Below are 27,976 nucleotides of genomic sequence, written 5' to 3'. Positions count from 1 at the left end.
ACATAGCCCGTAGTACGTACTATACAAGTCGTGCGAATGGCTCGAAGACTGCGCGAGCTTGTTTACGTTTTCGGCCCAAAATTCTCGAACTTAAATCGTAGGTTAAAGGGTTAAGCGTCCATTGATGAAACCTCTGACTTCTGAATTTGAATTGCGTTGTTCAAGATATTGTTTGACATGCTCTGCCTCTATTCTTGTATCGTACTATTTGTCGTTATCGGTGGATCCGGAGTTCTGTTAGCAGATTTTTCCGTAGAATCGAGAGCGGACTTTGAAAGCGAAACGCAACTGGAATAGGGAAATTAGTGCGATTACAATTACTGCGATTTTCCTAAGACACTTGAGAACACTTCGACTTACCTAAGATGCGATATACTTGGGATCTTCTTGTGTTTAGTGGTACTCGGGCGGTTTTGATCCATTTTGGCAAATACTTGTGGCAGCATATTGTGTTCAGTCCGTGAGACTGAGCAACACTATGCAAAATTTCATTGTATTATCGAGTGTTGAAGAAAAAGATGGTTTGAGAACAGGTTTCTTAAAATTCTTTCTACAGTTTTCTTATTGTACTGTATTTTTATTTCATACAATGGTCCAGTTTTGATCAATTATATATGAAACTAAGAAATGTTGAATAAACTTAAAGCTACACTTAAAATGCATTATTTAAAGCGGTACAACGCGTAGTGTTAATGTGTCATTTATGTTACTTCTGAATTTTTTAATCCTTTCCAATCGAGGATTACTCGAATACAAATAAACATCCATTAAGTTTTAAATATTTGGTATTTATTTTACAAGCAAATGACGTTATAATGACATGATAGAGTGAGAATGTTATTCCAAACTATAGCTACGATAAATAAGTCGCAGAAAGTTTTGTGTTTTATGCTATACATATCTTTCCATCTTCAGCTGTATTAGCTTAGCTAATCGTAACATGGTTTCCATTGAATAAATCGTTTCTGTGCAAGTAAAATAAAGAAGCAAACTACTATATACTTTAATACGTTAATGAATGTAGAAATGAAAAGGAACGTTCAAAATGAAAGCTGAAAACTGGATGTTTTACTGCGGGGCATAATTACAAACCACGCCTCGACGTTTCAGGAAATTATCTTTAATTGACTTAACTATAAACACTCGCACGAAACTTTCAGACAATATCTTGCCTGTAATCTAAATTAGACTTTAAGGTTGGATAACTTGTAAAAGTGACGTATGCTGATGAGAATTCTTAAATTGAAAGTAATTAACTTTTAACTCTAATTTGTCACATATTTATGCAAAGACAATGAAAGGGAGAGCAATATAATAGTTTGACAATTTTTTTTTAATAAAAGATAACGGAATAATCTAAAATGTTGGTACAAAATATTTCTGAGGTGGTATGTCGTGATAGGTGCGGAAGGAATACTCAGATGTTCAACGAAAAGTTTATTACTATTAACAATCAACAGGTCAACAATTTATACGATTCACACTTATGATTAACCATCGAGAGTTTACAATCGCGTATCTTGTCTTATGTTTGCTTCGCTATGATGCTAAACCTTTCGCACTTCGCGGCTTGAGGCAGAATGACTCTTTTGTTCGAAACCAAACGGATTCTTTCCTTAGTTGCCCTTCGATATCCCTACTACACACGCGTTTATTAGATGTACCGCGGCGGTTGCCGCGCATACATTCTTCCGAACATTCGGCGGAAGAACCATAGAGATATCGATGGCACATTAGGCACGTCGGCCTTACGCTTTGAAGGTATAGCGCTTTGTGTCGCGAAGTCGTTGGAAAGTTCCGTGCTCGAGTGCCGCCACAATTCAAATCGATGATGCAAACTTTATATCGTAAGATACGAATTCAAAACTTAAATGATCTTATGAAAAAGATCTTTTGGACAAAATAACATTGTTGATCGTTGCACACGTATAAGCAATGTTACGCGAGTCCCTTCAAGTAGTGTAACTTTGTCCTGACTGTTTTCTTAAAACCATAAATAAAAGATAGAAGATATTTAGGTGTTTCTATTTACATAGACAGCACGACATATAGGCATATACGCGTAAAGTAAATATATATGTATTATGTATATAACACAATATGTAGAAATTAAAAGAACAACTAATCGAATAATACCAAATAGCCTGATTAAAAAATAACTACAAAATAATATTAATTAAATATTGCAAAAATTAAGCAGTTGAGTGAAAGAATATTCTTTCTAAAATGAAGAGAAAAGATAAAACCAAATAAAAATGATTTATTTACTACTAAAATTACCTGATATTTTTATTCAATTTGAAAAAGGATATATGTAAAGGTATGTTCTTTTAAAAAATAAGAGAAAAATTAGATCAGATAAAAATGATTTATTTACTACTAAAATTACCTGATGCTTTTCAATTTGAAAAAGGATATATGTAAAGATATGTTCTTTTAAAAAATAAGAGAAAGATTAAATCAGATAAAAATGATTTATTTACTACTAAAATTAGCTGATATTTTTATTCAATTTGAAAAAGGATATATGTAAAGGTATGTTCTTTTAAAAAATAAGAGAAAAACTAAATCAGATAAAAATGATTTATTTACTACAAAAATTACCTGATGTTTTTATTCAATTTGAAAAAGGATGTATGCAATGTCATTTCCGGTTTAAAGAGATTTTCGAATATTTGATATCGAATATCTTAGAGAATCTTGCAGCCTACGAAATGTCTCGCTGTCAACATATTTCACCCTTTTTCCCACTTTTCTGGTAACGGTCGTTCATCTTCGTGTATAGAAGCAAACATCTCTGCATATTCCATGTATACACGAAACGTCTTGAATTACCAAGAGGGAGAAACAAGTAATGTATATTCTTGACTTGCTACTCGATTCCAAATTGAATTTGCCGGAAGCATACATACGAAGATTCGGATGCATAACATCTACTAGCTTACTATATTTACAGATTTTTACTTCTAAGTTGTTACCAATTTCTCCCAAACATTGGATTTCAGATATTTGTTTCTCAGCTGAGGAAATTCTTGGATTAGTAATTCAATGTTCTGACAAAATTTTAATCAGCTACTTAAAGTCCAAGGAAATTATTAATAATTTTGTAATCTACAAATTAATTTTTCTCAGTCTGTCTGAAAACAAATCGATTCTTCTATAATCTTCATCTGTTTTATCGTCGAATTTATTTGTATTATTCTTCATCATTTAGATTTGAAGCTTTGAAAATATTATTTTCCAATACATTTTACATGCTTTGTTACGAACACAAATTACGAATTACAGATATGTTATTTCCTTAAATTCTTAGGTTTTAGATTACAGATTTTCAAAAATGAATAAAGTTACAAATCACCGGTACAGGTTTCAAAACAATTTCATTATTATATATAATATATTATTATATAATAATACAATTACATATCCACTTGCAAAACATTCTACATATAATAACTGAAAAAAGGAACCCAATTTTTCCTGTTTAATCTAATTCTTGTTTCGTCTATATAAACTTCAATTAATCGTGTTACATTAAAAAGATAATATTTATTATATTATATTTATATATGAGTAATTATATTATATATAAGGATAATATTTATAATGTTTAATATATATATTATATATTATATTATAATAATGTTATATTTAATATATATTATATTAAATTATAATATTAATATAATAAAATTAATAAATTATTACTATATTAATATTGTAATATAATGTTATAATGTATATTATATATTATAATAAATATTATAATAATATTAATATATATATATATATATATTATTCACATCTACGTTTTAAATAACAAGATTCAAGAGAAAATAACAAATCGAGTAGCGTTTTTATACGATGCATTCAGACATTCAAGCAAACTAAAATACACACTATACGAAAATAATCTGGTAGGTTTATGACACAGATGGGTAAAATCCACTGTCTTTCGAAAGTGCTGGCAAAGGACACATTATCTTCGTAATTGGAGCCTCGAAAGCCATGAATTACCATACATTTGGCAGTGCTTCCAATGCTGCAGTTTCTTTAGTTACAGAGATATCACAAACCTGAAATGCTCGTTCGTGGGCGAAGGTCAAGATTGACGTATTTGAGATATTGCATGAGATATATGACAAGTTAGGAATATTGGGTTTATTGTAGAATTGAGAATGGGCAGCTGTTATCGTGGTTCCAATGATTGCTCGAATTCTATATATAATCGAATATCCTGAGTAATGTTGCATTCAAGGTCGCCTCTTACATTTTTTTTTTTTTTTTATTTTTTTGTAAGAGTATTACAAGTTGATGTTGGCAAAGTAACGGTATGACTAGAGAACCCTTTGCTTTGAAACTTTTACGTTTAGGTTATGTTAGGTTATGTTAGGTTACAACCCCTGACCACTATGAAGTGCATGGGGATGACATCTGTCACAGAAGAGGTTACGGAAGAGGGTCACAGAAGGGGTCATGAAAGGTCAAGAAGTCTTCACGTACCTACGTAGACCTGTCTTAACGTTTATGACAAGCCCAAGCTTCGTGGGATTAGATCAAACTAAGAGTGAAAAAACAGACTGGTTGACGCGGATTGGCATCAGCATCGTTGTATAAACATTCAGAAGCATAGAAAAAGCATAGTACAAAAATACAGAAAATAATGAGTATGTATAAACGATGTTTCATTATATGTTATACAGGGTGTTTCATTTTTATCCTGTCAAACAGTGTCAACATATTTTATGATTAAGTGAGAAAAGAATAAAATGTTACTAAACATAGGGTCGTAAATGCTTTCTTATAGAGTTATGACAAAGATATCAAGATTATAGATGACTGGTTTCTTGTTTGTGTTTACCATTAGCAATCATTGGAACTGGTCATGTTAATGTGTGTTGTAATACTACGTACATATGTAGCTGGTATTAACGATAATTTATAATCTTGGTATTTTTGTTATAACCTTGTAATAAAACATTTACGACTCCATGTTTATGTAATATCTTTCCCTTATTTTTAATTATTCGTAGAATAATGTTGACACTGTTCGGTGGGATCAAGATGAAACACCCTGTATTTATAACGTATAATGATATTCATCGCGAATACGTATGTTACAAATTTCGTTGCGTATGAACATTTTTGTTCAAGTTGACTGACAGAGAAACAAGTGGATGAATTTGTAATAGAAAAATATATTGAAATAAGTATGGGTATAAGTATAGGTACAAGTATAATGTATGCTGACCCAGATCCTCACTCTTTCAGTGTTACAATAGAAGAAGGATAGGAAGCATGTTCATATGTTTATAGCAAAGGACATTATCAAAAGGTTAACCTTGGTGTGTAGCTTTAGCTGAGGGCTACAAGAAACAGCAATAGAAATCTCTTTCAGCGTTACAATACAATAGGAATATATTTTCATCGTTCATATGTTTATAGCAAAGAACGTTATCAAAAAGTTAACCTTGGTGTGTAGCTCTAGCTAAGGGCTACAAAAAACAGCAATAGAAATCTCTTTCAGCGTTACAATACAATAGGAATATATTTTCATCGTTCATATGTTTATAGCAAAGAACATTACCAAAAAGTTAACCTTGGTATGTAGCTCTAGCTGAGGGCTACAAGAAACAGCAATAGAAATCTCTTTCACTCTTTCAGCGTTGCAACACAATAGGAATATAGTTTCATCGTTCATATGTTTATAGCAAAGAACGTTACCAAAATGTTAACCTCGGTGTGTAGCTCTAGCTGAGGGCTACAAGAAACAACAATAGAAATCTCTTTCAGCGTTACAATACAATAGGAATATATTTTCATCGTTCATATGTTTATAGCAAAGAACATTACCAAAAAGTTAACCTTGGTGTGTAGCTTTAGCTGAGGGCTACAAGAAACAGCAATAGAAATCTCTTTCACTCTTTCAGCGTTGCAACACAATAGGAATATAGTTTCATCGTTCATATGTTTATAGCAAAGGACGTTACCAAAATGTTAACCTCGGTGTGTAGCTCTAGCTGAGGGCTACAAGAAACAACAATAGAAATCTCTTTCAGCGTTACAATACAATAGGAATATATTTTCATCGTTCATATGTTTATAGCAAAGAACGTTACCAAAAAGTTAACCTTGGTGTGTAGCTCTAGCTGAGGGCTCCAAAAACAGCAATAGAAATCTACTTACAGCTGTTTTGTTTCCAGACCTTGTAGCCCAAAATAAAATTTATATTCAAGAACACAATAATATGAACCTCTCCTTATTTTGAATTTTTTTCACTGAATTGTATTCTCTTCGTAACAGCAGTCTCCAGGTCACGGATATACAAAAGAAAAAGATGTAGAGCTTTTCTTGAAGAAATTACTTGAGAAAATTTATATATTTCTAATAATAATAATTTCTTGAGAAAATGACGTAAAGAATTATGTGTATTCGTTCGAGCCACATAAAATCCGGCGCAATGACCTCTTGAATTTGACACTGAAGAAAACAACACACAGCACTGTTCGAATATTTTTACATGATTAATAAGAACAATCTCCAAGATTTCGTTTCTTCGTCGATTTACTGCCTCGACACGTTGTTCTAAAAACTATCTGATTTACTGCTTACTATCGATACATCTTGCAGAATCTTGGAAGCACATCACGTTCGCTGAGTTTCTCCACGGCGGATGGAAATTAGGATTTTCGTATAAAACTCTTCTCACAGCCTGATCAGGCAATCCCACAGCGAGAACATGTTGAATACCTGAATGCTCTAGAGAATTGGTAATGGCTTACCTCGTTGCTTCAATATCCCACTATCTTCCAACTCTGTAGACTCTAAGCACCGGTTTCATTTTTGAATCTACGCCTCGTGGTTTTGAAATTTTGCAGTCCAAAATGTGCATATAATGATTGTCACAGCGTGTTCCATTGTGCACCATGATAATCATTGAAATATACCGCTGTAGGTGTTTCACGCTTTTCCAGCCAAACTTTTTGGTATATTTTATGGATATAAATAAAAAAAAGAATGTTACGTAAATACACAGTGGCTCACTATAATCTGTGAACACTAATCACAGGACACATTATATTCATTTTGTACGTGTTATACGTACAAAGTATTTTGAAATTTTGTTAGCCCTATACTACGACGCTATTTTGCCTGAATTGATGTCTTCGGTGTTCACAAAATGCGAAGAAGATATTTTTGAATTTACGAAAGTGGATATAATGGACTTATTCCTCTAATATTTAATCTTTAGTGTACTTTAATGAAAGGAGGGATTATTTTAATAAGTGGAGAGATAAAAGGGAATTTGTTAGGAAGAAAATAAAAATGCTTTTATTTTACAACTTTCCAGTAACTTTTTAAATAAGAAGATTAAATCAGCGAGTATAAACTAAGGACTAAAAACTTTTTACAATGCACCATCGTTCCTGTAAGTACATATTTCCGTTAAAAAACCTTTTTAAATACTATCAGAAAATAAACAAGGATACGCATTATGTATCTCTTCGTATGAAACACCAAAAACAATAATTTTATCCGAGGCTCGAAGAATATTTCCTATAGACTTAAATTACAAGACTGCGAATTTTTATGAATTCTTCACAAAATTGCAAAACATGCACGTAATATGAAAAAATATATAAAATATCCAAGACATAGTGTTTTCTGTAATACCTGGTAAATAGAACAATTTTCTACCTTTAGAAAGGCTTAAGTTTCTTAACTATATCGCCAAAAATATGAATTTCCATAAAAGTCCAGTCTATAAACTACATTCTGCGATATATAGCGTGACATAAAATTACGTTGTAAATTTCCATTACGATGTACAACAATGCAATGTAAACTACATAAATCGTAAGACTTACTTCTGTTACTGGGATTAGTATAGAGGGAACTATACACGTGCGTTTTATTGCCACGCCAGTGATTTGCCTCTACAGCGTGGGATTTATGGCCGAGTTGTCCCCCTTTCGATTTCCCGCTATTCGTCGTTTCGCCTTCTACGTCGTTTCCTCCGCACCGCCTCGTCTTTCTTATCATCAAAATTTTGTGTCACATGTCGGATATATGTAGGTATCTGTTCGCGATTCCAATTTAATGGGGCGATGTTCTCGTGTCGAGTGATCAAACTGAGGGACTTTACACAGTCTGATTTAACTCTGATCTTTCTACTTCTCATGCGGCCGCTGTTCTTGGCGATAACACGAAACGACTCAACTCCGATTGTCCCGTATAATATTTTCCAAGATTCAACGTAACCGCTGAAAAGTGCATACGATTTCATCAGTTTAAATATAAACATGCGCGATCCTGAAAAACATTTGGAAATTATAAATGCGATTTTTGGCAATGTGACTAATGAAAAAGGGAAAAATATACAGAGAGCGTTAGGCGGAGCTTTAGATTATTTCGTGAGAATATTTGCATCACGCAAACAGCGATTAACAATTTAATTTATCAGTTTATTAGGTGTTCTAACGAATAATCGAAATATTTCAGTGAAACTCAAAGTTTGTTTAAAACAAAATACAAGTGGTTCGAGTTAAATATTTGCCGCTGCTTTCTACGACTTTAAGCCATCCATCAGGCAAATGATGATGAGATTCCATCACGGAAAAATGCTGTGTCTCTAGACGAGATCGATTATTCAGTTGTACGCTGAATATATTAAATATGGGTTGAACAAGTCGTAATTCATCTGTGCTTCTGCCATTTATCGAATGCTGCTAACAATAGGTAATAAATCTTGCATTGTCTTTACCAATATGAAAATTACAATAAAATGTAATTCAGAATTATTTATAAAAATTTTAAAAAGAATTATATGTCTTGTGTTTAGAGATCGTCTTTTCAACGTGAAATGTCCTAAACGATACAAAGCTACTTCACATTTTTATATCACGACATTGTACCACGTCAGAAAAATTTACTTATAATTCTCAATGAGAATTGATTGTAAAATTCGTCCAAATAAAAAAAAAACATTTTTATAAAATGTGAAATACAAAATATACAGAACTTTTAAAACTTACAATTGTTAGTATTTATCGGTATAATATAGCAACCTAGTGTAGTGTTATTAAATATAGGTTTGGGGTTGATATTCAATAGATTCACACAGATTGAATATTACTTTTTATATTTCACTACCTCGCACAAAACGTCTGAACACACCGGATACGCTTGGGCAATTAACACGTGGTCGACTTCTAAGACAAAAGAGCGTCGTTAAAAGTCGTACCAACTTAACTTATAGGAACTAGCGATCATACCAACTTAGCGTTTCTCAACATGTAGAAGAGGAACTATTGAATTCACATACTTAAACTGCATTACATTACAATACATTACAATACATTGCACATTGTACAAATAAAAAACAACAACGATATATATCACAGATGAAATACAATTGTATCTGTACGTCACAATCATTGCACATATATTTACAAATAAAAAACATCAACGCTATATGTCACATATAAAATGCACCTGTATTTGTACTTTACAGTCACTGTACGGATATTTACAAATGAAAAATAGCAGCGATATATAGACCACAGATATGTGTGTTTCATAACAAAATTCATAACATAATTCATCGTGTTTCTAATTGATCACCTGCTAATTTCTAATGTAATATGTTTAAAGCAGCTTGTATCGAAAAATTATACAAAGAATGCTCAAACTGTCATATGCATAACCGTTTTAAATATTTCCCTCTTAAAATCAAAAGAATCGTAATAATAATAATCATAATAATAGGTAATAATAATAATTGCAGATAATAATATAATAATAATATTAGGTAACGATAATAATCATAATCGCGTGTACATTAGAAAAGAAAAAGATTTTAACACGCGGTTTCGTTTGCTTCTCGTACTTTCTCTTATAGCTTTTCAGCATAGAACTAAAATTGCTGATTAGAGTGGCGAAAACTATACATATGTACATATGTTTGGAAAAATGACGAGAAGAGTGGCCCGTTTTCATTCGTTGCGCCGGTTTCATTTTCCTTGCACCTTATCGGAATGCGAGTTGTCGAAAGTCTTGCTGATTATCAAAGTGCGTCATCGCGATATTCAACCGCCAAACAAAAGGTTTTTGTTTTCGGATCTGGGTTATCACACAAATGGACCGTGCGGCCCACCTTATTCTGAACAGGTAGACACGCTATTCGAACGAAACGTTTATAATGTGCATCGGCGATATTAATTCGAAACGAGTGTGTCGACGATCACGTTGCCAAAGTTTTTAAAAAATACAGACAGGCTTTTGCAGACAGCATTTTACACGAAGACTTTTTAATCTGTCTCTAAAATCAAACGAAATATGCATATTTCATGTATTGTAATAAATTTCATTTTACAATTCGTTACGCGTTCATTTATTCGTACAAAGATATTTCTTTCATTATATATAGCCAGCGAGCAATATTATTTCAAAATTTCGATTCTTTATATTAATAACTTTTTAACGTGCTTGCTGCGCTTACTGACCATATTTCTGTGGAACTGTTAAACCTGCAGTGCAAATAACCAAAGAGTTGAAGATCAACTGTCGACCTTTAACTTTCTAACCTGAAACTACTACTGGGAGATTTAATTCCCTTTTATTGATGTTTTATTAACATTCTTATCAAACACATTGTGATCAAACTGACATCATTTGGATTTATATTACAGCGAATAGGAATAATTGTTTTATTGCCATTCAAAAATCTAAAGTGCAAATCTTTCTAAATAATTAAACCATTTCTTCTTCATGGAAAAATAATTTGAAGAATTTTTTAAAAGTGCTTCATGCTTTTTGCAATATTTTTAACGTTTATATACTTTGAACTTGGAGTAACATAAATAAATTATAGTATAATAAACAAGCATACACAAACGGACTATATTATTTCATATAATTCTACGTTCGACCCTAACTTTTGGAACTTTGCAAGCCCAGACATCGACAAATATGTTCGACTCTTCCTTTACACTGGGTAAACACGTTTGATCTAGCTTGAAACAAGTTTCGGGATTAGTTTCATGTTCGTTCCGCCTAGAGGCGATTATAGTGTGTAATTTAGAGTGCAATTTGAGCATGAGCCACAATTGCGATACTCCGCGAAATTGAGGCCATTAAGTATTACGATACGCTAATTCACCGAATTCACGAAATTTACTTTTCTTCCGAGAAATTGTTCTACGGATATTTGCAACGAAATTTTTATTTAAATTACATCAAAATGCTTTGAATTATTTGCAATGTAAATTTACGCAGCTGTCGTTGCCCTTTGAAAATCATTTTGTCTTTGGTTCTGGAATGTCTCTGTATCTCTTCAATGATACTATGATACTATGTTAATGATACTGACCAACTTATATTCGTTGTATCACACTCATCACACTCATATAAACTGAATTTATATTTAAAATATATCATGTCGATTTGCAAGTAATTCACGACTCTGTATCTTGGAAAATAGATATATTTTGAACACGATAGCTTTTTATTTATTGTCTTCAGTCGGCAGTTTTCAGATCGTGCAGGTTTTCATCAGCAAAGTTTGAACGATCAGTTTTAAATCTAGCAAATCACTTACAGGCAATTCTTTCATGACGAGCATCTTCTCTGGAAATAGCACACGCTTCATTCGCAATTTCTAGTGCGTTTTTCATTCTTCTAATAAGAATAAGAAGCTTCAAATGCATCTTATTCTCTGGCACATTAAGTCGTTCGCAAATCAATTTATTTAAAACGTTTGCATGCTTAATTCGGCATATACGCAATATGAAATTTTTTTGTACAGAAACGAAAAAGTTATTCAGATGGTCTGTTTCAAAAGCATAATGAAATCATACATATGCCTACCTATTCCTACATCACCATAAATCATCTAAAGATATAGTTCAACGCTCTTCAACGTTCTGTTAGTAATTAACAAAACGTAGTGTTTTACAGGTTTCTAGAAATTAAAATACCATTCCACTATGACGCATGTTAAAAGGTAAACTGCTTTTACTCCTATTAATGAAACTTATTACTTAACACTAGAACTACCGATAGTTAACATGAAACTATTTCTACCAAAGGCAGTCAAAATGACTGGTCGTTAAGAAATACGTAATAATAGAATATTTTTATATTTATTGATTTATTACTTTCTTATAGAAGCAATTCCATGTTACTTAGTATATTTTTGGTATTATTAATCCATTTGGGATCATGATCCCTAAACGAGGGTTGACACATTTATAAAATTATAGACCCATCATTTTGACTGGTATTGGTATAAATAGCCTTGATACGAAATTATTTTCAGTTTGAATACATAAAAAAAACAAAATAAAATTCATTATATTATTCTTTTGGTTATCGTTGCGAAAGTCATTACACCATTGCGGGAAAGAATATAACATGAAGTAGGAATTTTAAAATAAAATTGTAAAACCAGTCAATTTGACTGGTGTGGTAGTTCTAGTGTTAAATTACCCTCCAAGTATCTCCGAAGTATTCCCATTACGTAGTCCGAATATCTCCTTAAAATTTAATGAATTTCGCGTTTCAACAGTGGACACTGAGTAACCGAGAACACGTCGGATCAACTTGATTAACATTTAAACGTTATGAGATACGCTGATAAAACGAGATATTAATAGCGAATTCTACCAATGGAATGCGCGCAGCGTGTTTTAAACGCGTCTGACAGCTGCGTATCCCAATTTTGTACAAATCTGCTGGTTGATAAACGACAGAACATTGACCTCTCGCTGGAAGCAGCGGCATTGAAGAATTTTCACCGAGTAGGAACGAAACTGTCTAAAACACTCCCCTCCCTCTCTCCCTCCCAACTCCCGAAGAAGAAAAGAAAGGAAAGAAATAAAAGTGGCGAATATGAAACATAAAAAGAAGTTACGCGTGTTGCATGTATCAGATACGCTGAATGCGTTACAAGTTCCGTTTTTACGTGCAGTAAAATACACATCCGACGCGGGAGACAAAGAGACAGCGATAAGAAGGAGGATAAAGTCGGCGAGGGAAGAAAGGGCAAAGAGAACGGAATAAAGGACCGAATGCAGCGAAAAGTCCTGAAAACGTTAATAACGAACGACCGAACCCGGAGACTGAAATCGTTGCGTCCCAGTTTGCGGCACTTTGTTGTCGACTTTAAAATCTTGGTTTTGTATGGCTCTAACAACCGGCAACACGACCGACAGTTTCTGTAGCTTTGGAGAACGTCCAGATCCGTGGTCACGGTCTTCTCTCTCTTTCTTTCCACTCTCCTTCCTCTGTCTCTCTCTCTCTCTCTTCCTTGTTTTTTCTTCCAGTTCATAAAGCTAATGTCTTGCTTCATCGTTTTTACAATCGGAGGTCGTTTCTTCGACGTCGGCGTGTGTAGGTGAAAGAAACGAAATTTTCATCTGCCGACTGCTCGCCCTGTCTCTTCATCTCGCCTTCGCCTTAAAACCTTTGCCACCTAACTCGCTATGAACTGCAACAGAATCCTTTCCCTCTTCGTTTCTTCCTTCTCGTGTCTCTTCCTTTCTCTTCTTCTCCTTTTTCTATCGTTCTCACTGCAATCTCCTGATTCGTTTCTTTATTATACCGTGTGTTTCGTGTCCAACCGCGATACAAGAGCCCTTTTACGCTTGTTTTATGTAGATTCGACGTTATGGCGCTCTCGAGTGAGCTTGCACGTTGTTTATTATTCGTACGGTATCTCGTCCCACAGTTTTTGGCAGACCGGAGCAGCAGGATGATAGTTGCTCGAAGGATGTTGCATTTTAATTCTCCTCGAATTCCTGAAAACAGTCTGAGACAGTTTTGGATGTCTTTCAAGCATTGTCCGTTGACGACTTTAGCGGTGTGACAACGACCATACCCAAATCCACGTCATTCCATACTACCTGACAGTGAACCATTAGGCTTTAACCTGACCTTCGCACATGGTACAACATTACATTTTCCCCATTACGTAGGGCAATCAGAATCCTCTCCTTGCTCCTCAACACCTACAAACGCAACATATAAAAACTGCAAGCATTCAATCATTGTGATATTATACTTAATCATTTTCGTGAATAAAAACCTACAAAATTATAAAGGCACAGCCTTTAATAGTTAAGCTATTGCTCAGCTACTCCTTTTTTTATCATTAATTTTACATGACAGCTGCGTCGTGCTTCTTGCTCTACTGACCTAAGCTCAGTGGCCTTTTCTGTGTCATCTCTTCTTACACTTTTACTTCTTTTTCTTTTTGTATTTTTCTTATTCCACCGCTTTGTGTTCCTCTGGTCCTGGTTAGCTGGCGTTCAACTGCTTCTACCGTTGCAATACGATTCCGGAAGTCCATAGTGTCTCAAACACAACTTCGTACTAGGTTTACGCTTCGATCGCGATGTTCCTCTAATGAGCCAGCAGAATTTCCAGAATTTATCTAGCGTACTGCCTCGTTCTATGTACATCCTGTTTCCCATGCGAGTCCTTTGTCCAAACTTATTCACAGATAGACTACCTCCTTCTTACAGAGTATTATTTCCCTCTGAAACTCTGTTTTACATATGCTAATTTCGTGTCTGAAACTCTATTGTACATATGCTAATCAACTGTCCTAGATGTAATATCAAAATGTACAACATCATCTAACTAATTACCTGAACATACCACAAAAGAAAGGCTCCATGGAAGAGACTCTAGATCTTCTGAGAGACATTGGTTTATGCAACTTGCTACAGATTCGTTCTGTCCCTGGTCATTCTTAACCTTTTGAGTGCTCAATACCCGCGGCCTATGCGGTCCGTACGGACGGCGCGCGTCTAGCGCTGACAATCGCTGTGGACGGAATACTTTTTCGTTAGACTGAACTCTGTCGATTGACTATTCAAAGCGCAAATCGTAATAAGTTATAGTAATTCTTTTGCACGAGATTAAATGATTCAAGAGCGTTATTTTTTAGTTATTTTTAATTATTTATTATAAACATTGAAATTTACAGTTAACTAGAATTTGGGTAATAAAGTAGAAAACAATAAACTAGAAAACTAAATTTAGTAAATATAACACAAGTTAATAATTTAGTTGTGTGTGAAAAATTCAGTGCTTGAGAAAACTAAAAAAACCAGATGTAGAGTTTTCTTACAAGTGGTGACCACTTCAACAATAACGAGCCACTATTGGCATTTGTTTACTGCCGTAAGGAATGCATTTATATTTATTTCACACAAACGTAATAGTATTACTTCTGCGTAGGTGTTCGGAAAAATTGAAAAACCCATACATGCGTCCTTAGTCCATGCCGGGCACTTACAGAAAACGCATATATACGTCCTTAGTCCACACCGATAGCTTTCGCCAGACACCTATATGCGCCCACAGCACTCAAAGCGTTAACGTGACACTAATAATCTTCAAAGATGAGCATCACCTTAAACACGCAATTGAAAGAAATGATATAAAATAAATATTTTTTAAAAAGATATCAAACGACTCTACTTGGCGTAAGCCGAATTTCATGGCCCCGCAGCAAACACGTTTCTTGTAACTTCTCGGTCGACTCCTGGTCAGTGGCAGACTGGATAATAAGAGATCATCAACGAAGGTAATCTGGTGAATGATGCAGATGAATGAAGGCGTCTGAAGGATCCGTTGTGCATATCGAAAAGAGCATGGGTCCTACTACGCTGATCTGAAATACCGCGGATCTTTCGTATTCGCCGATTTCAAAGGTATCATCCAGCATTTCAACGAAGAAGGCTTTTTATTCGTCATTTTTCCAATTTCTGGAAATCGTTTTCTCCCTTTGAAAAGCCTGTTAATGCCGTCGTAATGAACGCTCCGTGCGATTGATACCGACACTAAAGCGAAACAATGGTGCCGCCGATCGATCGTGTGCATCCTGGTTACGCTCCTCAGCTACGCGCTCTGAGACAATGCAAATGAAACGGAAGCCATGTCTGCCGCGGCAGGAAAAAATTTATGAGCATTGTCCGTGCTTACCACGCAAGCTGATTCGACGAATAAAACAGATGAACGCCAATGGAAACGTAGATCGATGCCGGGCACGAAGGTGGACCTGCTGTCGAGGATCAATTTAATTTGACGCTGTTCGCCGATGATCCCGTGAATGGGGACGAACGAGTATTCTTTCAGGCCGATTGTTCCTTCCCTTCTCTTCTCTCATCGTGGTTCTTCATCGAGATTTTTTCGCCTTCTGCGGCGATATTTCACATTGTTTACGCGTTGAAGGGAAATGTGCTTTCGCGTTCAAATTCACGATATTCGAATCGTTGATCGATGTTTGAATCGGATGGTCGCGCGAGGAATGGCTGACGACGAAAGTCTGCAATCATTCGGAAATCAGTGGCTACGTAAATGTGCCAATAGATAACGTTTAGTACGCGTGCAGTTTTTTCTGTTCGAGGCTAATTTAATTTAGTAGCAGCAGGGTTTGATTCAGTTCGAAGATACGTTGGCAAAAATTGGAAGTTGTATAATTTGGAATAAGTTAGAATAATTTACAGATCAGAATAATATTCGGTTGCGTTTCTTGCGCGATTTTTAACGTCGACACAATACGATGAAAATTGATTATAGATACGAAATTCGAGAAACCGAATAACAAAAGAGTAAAACGAAAGAATGAAACGAAAAAAAGGAAAAAGTTAAAAATAAAAAGAGCAACCTGCTATTAAATAAATCAAGAAATTATTCAAACAAAAATTTTCTTTTTACATCTCCTATACTGTATACACTTTGCAATTTATCAGCACACATTCATCACATTAAGCACAATTTTTTCAATGTGACAAAGACAAGTGTCTTCATTGAAACAGTGTTCTTATCATTAAGATCAGTCGATCTGGGTTATTTGCAGATGTTTGCTCGTTTACTAGATTTACAGGGTGTGTTCTTTTCAGCCTACGAGGTTCGCATATGTTATGTTATACAAGGTGGTTGGTAACTGGTGATACAAGCGGAAAGGGGGCGATTCTACGCGAAAAAAGAAGTCGAAAATATAGGATAAAAATTTTTCGTTTGAGGCTTTGGTTTCGAGAAAATTGACTTTGAATTTTCGCTCGGTACGCGTGCACTTTATCACGTCTCGTTATAACGGATCTCACTGTAGATCGTTGTCTCGATGGATATTATCGCAGTTTAAGTTTGTTTTTGCCGTAACGGAAAATTAGGAATACATAATGAAATAACATGACGTAATCATAAAGTTTATTATTACAAAAATTGCTGAAAATGTTGCCCATTCTGCCGAACACATACTTCTGTTCTTCTAATTAAATTTCTATGAATACTTTCTAACGTATTCGATCGTTTTAAAGTATGAAAGGCTACAATAATCTTTTCTTTCAATTGCTTGCAACTTGCGATTTCTTCAGAATAGACAATTGATTTAATATGTCTCCACGCCATAAAGTGCACGCGTACCGAGCGAAAATTCAAAATCGATTTTCTCGAAAACAAAGCCTCAAACGAAAAATTTTTATTCTATATTTTCGACTTCTTTTTTCGCGTAGAATCACCCCCTTTCCGCTTGTACCACCAGTTACCAACCACCCTGTATATTACTATTACTATTCTTTTCTTGTAGCTGCTTAATTATGCCCCGATTGTTTCTTTCTTTACTTTGATGACGATTACAAAAAACAATCAGTCAGTGATATTAATTATAATAATTGTAACGTTATTTTTGAGATAGTCAACATATATCGAAATTGTTAAGGCATACTTTTACTAATATTATTATTAATAAAACTCTAAATGTAAGTTTCATCCTGAGTACGATCGTTTCATTTTGCAACTAATATCTTTACACTAGCAAATTATTGCAAATATATATGCATAAAGTAGGGAAACTCTAAAATCTAATTTTGGCCTCTGATCTTATTTTAGGCAATTAGTTGACATTAACAAACACGATAATTAATATTAATTATTATAAATAAAACAGCAATAATCAAAGATGCTGCACAGATATCTCAGTTAGGTTACAGACAACTGATTCAATGTGTCTGTTCGATGTCGTGTATTGGGAAATGCACATTTCTGGTCGCATTTTAAACATCGATATGCACAGATTTTATAAAACATCAAATTAAAAGCAAAGATAGAATTTGAGTGACGCAGATGCATAGATTTCTTCCTTTCATTTGAATTTTAACTTATTCGACTTTACGATCAAGAGATACGGCAAGAGATAGACAATAAACAGTAGACAAATGATTTCTAAACATCGAACTTGGAAAATATTATGAAAATATCGTTTCATGTAACATTTTACTGCGATAGCATTTGGTATCCAAAAGCTTACGAATGGCAGTGCATAAGCGAGAAAAGAGAAGAAAGAATGAAATTCAATTTAAAATTGAGCACAGGGAAAATTTGATTCCGTTCTTTATTAAAGTTGATCGTTCAGCTGCTAACAAGTTCGTTATTGTAGTCGGGATTTCCCGTATTTTCGCTTCGAAAGATTCGCTGCGGTGGACTAAGCCTCGTATTTTTCACTTGATAATTACAATTTTCGACGTAAGCTGTGCGTGCTGGTTGCCTATTGCCAAGCTTTATTAACGCAAAACAACAGTAATAAATTTTGTATAGAACACCGCCTTGCCATTATTAAGCAAACCACGCCGCTTTCGTTATAGCTCGTTTCAAAAGAATCGTAGTGACGCGTGTTACATTCATTGAGAACTTATTGTTCAGAAACATGAATTCTGTGCAACTTGATATTTATTTTAATTAGAACATCGAGTTATGAAGATCGAGTACGACAGCAATATAACAGCAATACTATCGAGCTGTGTGTAAATGTTTGTTCAAAAAGTGGGAAAAACTGAACAGAGCAAGACTATTTTACAACACGCTTAAAGTTCATGTCAAGTTTTTGATTAATAAACGTTGCTTTCCAACCGATGGCTCGTTCCAGTTATTTTTTAATTAGAGAACGTTCGATAGTTGTTTCCATTTCTGTATTATCCTGTTGAAAATGCTTCAATCTATTAAATAATCGATATAATCAATCGATATAATATTTTGAGGAATAATACGGAAATATTATTTACGGTAGCCGCGGTGAATAAACGATATGACAGAATATATGACATGAATGTGACCTGATCGAATCATTTAATAAAGATAATGCAGGTAAACCAAAGTTTATAAATGTTTAACGCACTCTACATGTCAAATTTCTTGTATAACGCGTTGGAAATTATTTACTTCTTTAACATCATTCGATACTTAATACAGGAATTAAAATTATTTATTCTTTCACATTCTCATAACATTAATTCTAAACTGGAGTTACCAATTGTTTAACAAAACTGTACAAATTTCCTGTTCCAATTTTTCTCACAAAGGAACGTCCCCGCATTTACAAAATATCGCTCGATATTTCGATCGTAGATCGTTCTGTCAGTGTTCTCATAAAGTTCGGATCGTTCGTTTGTGTACCGTGATAGTCGCTAAATAACGTTCAGAGATACGTGCGACCTTAAATAAATAAAACAAAAAGAAAAGGAAAAAAGGGGAGAAAAAGAGGAGCGAGAAGAGAAAAAGAAGGCAAAGAAGCACGGTGACCGAATCGAAGCGTCTCGTTAGTTAAATGTCGTTCATACGGAGCCGCAAATGCTGCTATTAATATTAAGCGGGGCCCAGTGCCAGTTTCAAAGAGATTTCCTTGCTCGTACGAGGCTGGCAGCGCCCTTTGAAAAGAGCCCTTACGGGCCAATGAACCTATGCAAGGGTGTGAATAGAAACACTTGTGAAATTAATGTGCCGGAATGTCGACGACCGGCTGACCCGTATATCGAACGCGAATCTGTGTACTTACGAGGAATTTTTGCCTCGCGACGAGGCCAGAGGTTGAATCCGGGTGGCACGTAATCAAGGCAGAAGGTCGCGCGCCAATTTTTCACGTCGATGTTCGAAATTGAACGGAAGACAGGCTGGCGCACCTGCACCGATTTTGTAGCTGTGTGCGCGTCGTCCAGAGGCAATTTTCTATTTCATTAATTCACATGATAACCAACTCTTCGACGATCGCGAGACTAAGTCTGCTCTTTTTTTTAATTGGTGCTCGCTGGATCGTGACGCGTCCATTACGACACGGCCTGCACATACCTGTGAACAAATAATTCATTTGCTACAAATTTAACAATTTGCGCTCTAACGTGAAACTTTGCGTCCCAGTTCTCATCCGATTTCTTTGCGTTTATCAGCCACTCGTTTACCTCTAGTTTCACCGCTTCTTAAAAGTTGCGTTGTAAACATATTGGAAATTTATTAGAACAGTCAGGCTTACAGTATTGCCAATTAAATTAGGAATAATAAATAAAAATAAATTTATCATGATGGCCAGGTGCATCTCGCTACGAAAAACGGAAGCAGCTTTCTGTTTAACCCCATATCTTCCAACTTGTGTACACATTTTCAGATCCGTTTCAAAGTTGACCAATGTGATCAGGATAGTCGTGTCTCGTCACGGTGTTCATGAAATTCCTAAACGTTCTGTGTAGTATGAACGCCGGTCAAATATCAACCGGACCGCGTGTGGCATATCTCCGCAGCGTCAATTATAAACATGGAACTGCGTGAGAGTTCAAATAGTTTAGTCAAATGTTTCACAATAAAGCCATATTAAAACCTGTTTGGACCTATGAGATCCAACTATGGAGAACAGCAAGTAATTCCGATATAGAAATTCTTCAATAATTCCAATCAAAAAGTATAAGATTCTTAATAGATGCACCTTGGTATGTTACCAACGAAACAATACATCGCGACCTTAAGATATCTACAGTTAAAGAAGAAATATCCAAATTCAGTAATAGATATAACATAAGAGAGTTAACAACCACCAAAACCCATTAGTTACTCAATTACTTGACACGACGGATCAGATTCGCAGGCTAAAAAGACATTACCCTTCAGATTTAAACATTAGATTCAGCTAGAATCAAACATACGATTGTTAAGAATTTTGCATCTTAAGAGCCGAAATAACGGTATAGGAACACTAAATTTACAATTAGAATTCATATTAGTTTAGTTATATATTTATTTGATAAACGATTTCAAAGATATTCATCGATACGCACTTGCACGCGTCTCAGCTTCTTCCATATCAAGCACAGTTTACATTTCTTTGTTTTCGAGACGCCGCGTAAACACATACTTCCACACACTGATATTCGCATACAAGTATCACTACTACGCAGCTAACCTAGTCTAGCACATAAAACTATACATATCTCAATAACGATAATCACTTATTATACACGTTATAGTACCACGCCAGAATAATTTACTTATAATTCTCAATGAGAATTGATCGTAAAATTCTTGCAAATAAAAAAAAAGAAAATGTTTCACAGACGTTCCACTGCACGCGCTGCTCTGTTTATCGTTTCTTCGGTAAATAACGCAATGAGCGAGGAAACTGTACGTCTTCGGTTGCACAACACATGATTATTAAGTTTACTTTATTTGAGGACGCAAAGGCCACTGGGTTTTTGCGTAGATCGCGACTACGGTTTGGGGACGAAACATTAGCAAGAAACGTTCAAAACACATTTTATCTGCGACGCCTCGAGACAAGTGTAACACCAGCAAACGTCGAAGCTGTTGGTAAACCGATCGAGCACGATCGACGCGTGAGGATCGACGAAATTTGCTCGAAAGTTAAATATTGGTCGTGAGAGCGTGGTTTCCATTATTCGGAGAGTTGGAGATCCGCAAAATCACGAGCACCAAAAGAGGCAGCAGCAGGGCAATGTTTCAAGCGCAACGAAGAAATAGAGCAATTCGCGTGCGATTGCTTTCTGACCCAGCTCTCCACTTTCTGTGAAACTGCAATGAAAAACTTAGCAATCCGACGGCAAAAGTGTACAGAGAGAAACGAGACATATACGTAAAAAAATAAGTCGGTTGTTTTTCTTAAAACATTTTGCCTAAGTATAAAGTTAGCAACAGAGTCCGGTTTGTATTTGACCGAGCCTCGAAGTGATATACACGGTGATCTGACAAATTATCTTCTTTTTCTCAACGTGAGAAAACCATCGCAATTTTAGACAGTGAGGTCTAGTTGTTGTATTGGAATGTACAGGGTGTTCAAAAGAAAGGTCCATGAAATATAGTACTCACCAAGAGGAGCAAAAAATGTCCCATTGACGTGGGTCCTGCGATCAATTCTTTCGACGTGAAATCGATTTTTATCATTTACAAACATTCGATGTCACGAGCGAGTTTCTTCTTCGAACGTAAACAGAGAGAGAGAGAGAGAGAGAGAGAGAGAGAGAGTGATTGAGAAGTGCGTTAGCTGAACATTGTCAACACAAAATCATTACTAATATCAACAGAGATTACTTCATAGGGGCAAACAAAGTAAAAACCTTCTTTGTTACAGCAAATGTTCGATATGTTTTCCTTCCATTGCAATGCAAAGCTCGCGTCCACGTATCATAGATCGTTTGTGTTGACAGCCTTGAGTCAACGTACTTCTGAATCAATCTCTTTGTTTACACTCGACGAAGGAACTCGACAGCGACATTCAATGTTCTGAAATGATAAAAATGGATTTTACGTCGAACGGATTGATCGCAGCACCTGTGTTGATTGTACATTTTTTTGCTTCCTTCGATAACCACCATAAGCCCCGTAAAGTCTTTTTTTCAGCAGCCTGTATAATGTCAGAGCCTCGCTAAGATGATTATGGTTTTTTTCCCTGGGAAAAATCACCGTTAAATCCCAAAAATGTTTTAATGAGATGAAATTTAAAGCCGATGCTTACAAATGACTGAAGTATTTTTATTATAACTTGGACTAGAGCTAGAGCTATAACATAGGCTAGAGAGAAATATTAGATTGTCCGAAAAGTGTGTTTCTTTCGCAAAAGTGTTTTTTAGTGCACCTTCATATAAACGTGAAACCAAGTCTGTGAAATATCGCAAGCGTGTTTATCTCAATGTAACAAAATGGATCGTACATAATTCGACAAAATAATATAAAACAAAAAACGTTGTGCGTCTATTATTTCTTCATAAAACGAAAGAAACTTTTCGGACAATCTAATAGTTTGCCCGAAAGTTAATAATTTGCAAAAATAATAATATTATAATTTGTAACGGACGAGAAATTATCCACTGCTTACTTGTTTAGTAAATTTGGAGTTGTCTGATTCGTAATATCATTAACAAGACGTTCATATACGTTACAATAAAATATAATACTTTTATTCACACATAAGTATTTGATAGCTACAGGATATGTTGCGATGTAACTAATGGAAGATGGTTATTTCGTAAATCGCTAATAACAAGTGAATAAGTAATATAGTAATTACGAGCTACCTATAATATAGGAAGAACGACAAAACAACTTAATCGAAGCCTATTTATAAAAACTACAGATATTATACGTGAAGAGTAAATTATTTGATTACTGCACAAACAATTTACTAATTTTAATAATATATGTAAACTTCCTAGAGTTCATGTGGGATAGGGATTCTTTTTGTTTTACGGGTAGCACGACAGGCTTTGTTTCACGGACAGAGCGATCTTCTTTTGTTTTACGGACAACCATTTTGAGAAGCACGCTTTTCCCAAACGGACGGACAGAGAGTTACATTAGAGACAGACAACGTTACAGAATAGTTATTTAAGATTTTAAAGACTGAAGAAGAAAGATCGGTAGCTCAGGACGTTGAAAATCGATCCCCGATTTTCACGTAAACATTGTACCAAAAACTTGTTATTTCCCGTTTATATAATTATTGTTATTTATTGTTATAGACGGATATTAATTGTTGCTTATTTTTGTATTTTATCTAATTACTTTATAATTAAAAAAAACTCGATTTTCAGACTACAGAATCGATCCCTGAATTATCCCAAAATTTACGATTTTACATATATATATATGTCGGAGATGAAAGAACACCGGAACTCCTCCTTGGATTCGCGGGAATACCGCAACTCTGTAACTTAGATTAAACAAATGCCGCACCGATTATTCGAGATTTATGATCATGAGCTTGAGCTCGAGGCGACAATCAGTCGCCGAACGTAGCCGCGGTCAAAGGGATGAACGTTTTATCTAACAAAGGCATGAAGTAAATCCATAACTCTCCTTAAAAGAAATAGTCGTAGCGACACGTGGCAGTAAATACTTCAATGGTTTCTGTCCCACGGCCCGTCACACGCAGATTTTGTCCTCCGTGTAAGATGATCGCCGGGTGTCGGCATGCCTTTGCAGTGTATGTTTAGCTAACGTGAGGACCCGCTATAAATCTTAAGATTTAGTCAAGCGAATTCCTTCGAATAGACTTTGTTGCAACTACGGGAAGATAGGAGAAGCCTATCTTCCACGAACGATGCCCCCCGTCAAAATCCTCCCCTAAAGGGCGGCCAGCATTTCTTTTAGAACGCCGATATGGAGATCGACCAATTAGCAACAGCGCTATTTTCCCCCACCTTGGGAACGAAAGCTTTCTTTGACGAATCCGAGAATCTCATGTCCTTAGACACACCCATTATAGTTTTCCTTGACGGCATCATCGAGACGGAGAGTGATTCTTTCGTACGATCTCATCGACGAATGACAGTGCCACCTTACAACCAGTGAATACCTCACATCTAGTTAACAAAGAGTTAGACTTGAGCTGTGCGAGAACATACGTTTACCATCCCGTGACCGCGGATTCGTTTCGAACCTAAGGTCATTATCACTAGTGCTACGAGTGCTTAATCTTGTTAATAAGCCCGTGCTAATAAACTCTCCGTTGTATCACGACAATGGTTAATTCTAATGAAAATTCATTAAACGCCCATCTCCATAATCCTGACTTCAATCCGACATATATATATATCTAAGCATTAAATACAACTTATACAATTAACATCTGAGAATGTCGACAACAATAATTCCGTAATATATGTACACAGAATTATTTGTTGTATTCTTTATTTATTTCTACAAATTATCAATTCTGAAATCCAATTATTTATGTAAAATTTGTATTCACTCTCCAAATAATATCTGGTGACATTTATACCACGTACAAAGTAATTGAATGTGTTGTGCAGGAATTGCCTACTGCTAAGTATTTCCCAGAAAACTTTCACTTTTTATGCAGATGTAAACACATTTCGTTTTCGTTTAACATACTAATTTTGTTATTAAATAGGTTTTGGAATTCGATATTTAATTGATTCACACAGGTTTAGTTTTATATACTCTGTATTTCACCACTATGTACAACCATTTCAACACATCGGATACTTTCTGATATTTAACACGTGATGCATGGGGAAAAACAAAAGAGTGTCACGTAAAATATAAAGCAGGGGGCTCGAACGAAAAGAAAAAATTAAGGTAACAAAAAAAAACAAGAGAATTTATTTCTTGTATTCTGAATTTACTCTGACTGCGATTTTGTTCTGAGCTCCAGCCGTGACTTTCCAAGACTGAAGCTCTTACAATTTGACTTTCGGTAACATCTGTTTCTTCTTTGTTTGTCATCCCTCAATATCCCCACTACCCTGTAGGCGTACGTGACCGTTGTCACACTTCTAGGACATTCGGTGGAAGGACCGTTGGGATACAGATGACTCATTAGGCACTTCGGCGATATACATTGTCGCCAAGGCCGCCACATCTCTATTTCCATCATCGGTCCATCGGATTTGAAGTATGCCGGTCGTGACAAGAGCGTCGTTAGTAGTCGTGCCAACTTTGCATATAGGAACTAGTGATCATACCAACCTAACATTTTCCTCAATAAATCTTCCATCTGCTCGTTTCGTCTTCCTAGGAACACATTGTCATTGCATTGAGCACGGTAACGAATTAACATAGAGTATGCAAATTTTTTGAAGTTCTTTAAAATTACAATACTTTCAAAAATACGAGAACATACGATAATTGCACCCTAGTTCCTTTTGATGACTGTGGTATATACACATATTCAGAACCATTTGCATATAACATATAATGTCATATGAGAACGTTGTAAATTTAAATATTTGTATATATACATATATATACACACATTTATGTATAGATGTATATAACCGCAATGCGGTACGAAGTAATACAAATGCAGCAGAAAATTAAAAAGTAGTATTACTGAAATGATACTATCCTTGTAATAATAAAATGTGTTATGAAAAAATTATTTGTTGCCATTTCACATGTGTAATATGTACGTATATGTATATACTTATTTATTTCTTCAATTACAATATTATTTAACCGTAGAAACAACGAATTTTGATCGGTACTGTATATCGGTACTACGTCATTTGCCATAATGTGTTAGATAATATCATAAATTTGGTTCCAAGAGATAGTTATAAAAGATTGGTATTATGTGAGTATGCGAGACTGAATTTCGCAGATGGTAGAAATAGCTAGGAGCTATCGATACGAAGATACTAGCGTCGCAGGAACGATGATATGGTAGGTACGGCGGTGTATTTTATGCTACAGACCTGCAGAATCATAGTGAGTTTTCATGTATTCAGACGAAACATCTGCCATAAATGTTTTACACACAAAAATATTGTATTATTGGGAAGTATTATTCATAGAATGTTGATGACTATCCTATGACGTACCTATAATACGACCTGCCTATAGATTACATTTAAACATTTCTAATTCCAAAATCTTTATAAATTACAAACATCTTCAAACACGCTCCTATGTCCATAAAATTCCCATAAATCAGAGTCGAGAAAATTCGTAGGGTAAGGATAAAATGAAATGTCAGGGAGCGTACGAGTATTTAATATTTCTCTGCGAGACGAGATTACAATATTAAAATTGAAAGAGATATTAAATTTATCAGAATATAAATGCTATTGATAAATCTCGTATCTCGAATTTGACAAAATATATTAAAGGGAGGGTGGAACGAAACGAAAGACGCAAAGAAATGAAGCGAATTCTACAAATACTCGATACTACGTGAACAAACGCTTAATATAAGAATCTTTAGCAACAACGCTCACGAGTTATTCATTTAACGCGTGTACGTCCATATTAGCGTTAAATACTCAGCTCACGTTTCTGCCAGATTACTCTGATTACTGTATTGTCCAACGGTCTCTGTGAGTAACGAATGCAGCAGCGAACGCAATATTTTAACGTTGAACGTACGAAGCGGCAAATGCCTATCCTAAAATTCCCAGGATGTGAATGATAATTCGTTTCTCCTAACGAGTTTTCGTAATTTAATTTCTCAACACGTTACATTACACACACGAGCTGCGTAAACAAGGTGCAGCGATGTGTTTGATCGCGCGTTTGTGGTAACCATAATAGCGTATAATTCGCGTTAAAGGTTGCGAAATAATATCGATAAAATAAAATACAGAAAGAATGCAATCGTTATAATTTTTAATAATGAAACGAACCTCTGTTCAGCTTCTGAGCCACTCTAGTCCTGTCTCTGTAAATATTAATTTGTACAAAAATTCGCAGTCTGTTTAATGCCAGAGAGTTTACTTGTATTAAGTTACTGATTTTATTTATTATAATTTTTATAGGTAAAACGAATCTCTGTGTAAGTTTTATATCGGTCCATTCGTGTGTATAAAAATATTAATTTGCATAAAAATCCGCGGTCTAACGAATATCAGAGTTTTGGGTTCGATTGAATCAGATTATACGATTAAGTTGCAAGTTACTGAAATTTTATTTACTACAATTTCCCGCAAATTCACAGTCGAGTCGAACAATTCTTAAGCATTAACTCGATTTAGTAATCACGAGAGATTGTGTCATTTTTATGCAACTATCAAAGAGAATTTTAATAGTTGCAAGGAGGAGAAATTTTCTCCTTTACCAAGGACTCTAAAGAAAGACTGACGTGAAATAACAAGGCTGAAAGTACTCCTGATACAATATAGATCAAAGTAGTTGATTTTCCTATTTTCATTGTAGCTTTAACTTTCAAACTTAA

The 27,976-nt window shown here is 35.0% G+C and overlaps 1 protein-coding gene and 2 long non-coding RNA genes across 24 annotated transcripts in view; 1 reads left to right on the top strand and 2 right to left on the bottom strand.

The window, feature by feature from the left end:
* The window catches only part of LOC100648987 (acetylcholine receptor subunit alpha-like), a 430,373-nt gene that overhangs the window by 348,279 nt on the left and 54,118 nt on the right, over positions 1-27,976 (top strand). The gene's annotated exons all lie outside the window — the stretch shown is intronic.
* LOC105666193 lies at positions 5,179-12,141 on the bottom strand. 6 transcript variants are annotated; one of them, XR_007225527.1, is made up of 4 exons: positions 9,036-12,141; positions 7,869-8,264; positions 5,588-7,059; positions 5,179-5,495 (listed from the first exon to the last, which is right to left on the bottom strand). It is a non-coding gene; the product is annotated as an uncharacterized LOC105666193 (long non-coding RNA). The 6 variants fall into 6 exon arrangements; XR_007225524.1 differs by having other exon boundaries at positions 5,179-5,761; positions 5,854-7,059; XR_007225525.1 differs by having other exon boundaries at positions 5,179-6,027; positions 6,120-7,059.
* Positions 12,394-27,976, bottom strand: part of LOC105666194 — a 56,532-nt gene continuing 40,949 nt past the window's right edge. Inside the window, exons 1-8 of one of the 5 annotated variants that reach the window (XR_007225533.1) lie at positions 21,108-22,389; positions 19,841-20,130; positions 15,994-16,336; positions 15,490-15,918; positions 15,305-15,421; positions 14,652-14,829; positions 14,091-14,581; positions 12,394-14,009 (exon numbers count right to left, since the gene is read on the bottom strand). This is a non-coding gene — a long non-coding RNA (uncharacterized LOC105666194). Of the gene's footprint in view, positions 14,010-14,090; positions 14,582-14,651; positions 14,830-15,304; positions 15,919-15,993; positions 16,337-19,840; positions 20,131-21,107; positions 22,391-27,976 lie in introns of those variants that run through there. The other 4 variants (XR_007225534.1, XR_007225530.1, XR_007225532.1 and 1 more) reach the window with 4 other exon arrangements.

The sequence above is a fragment of the Bombus terrestris genome, chromosome 10, assembly GCF_910591885.1.
Source record: "Bombus terrestris chromosome 10, iyBomTerr1.2, whole genome shotgun sequence".
Taxonomy (NCBI): Eukaryota; Metazoa; Arthropoda; class Insecta; order Hymenoptera; family Apidae; genus Bombus; species Bombus terrestris.
This window is presented reverse-complemented; position numbering and strand designations above follow the sequence as displayed.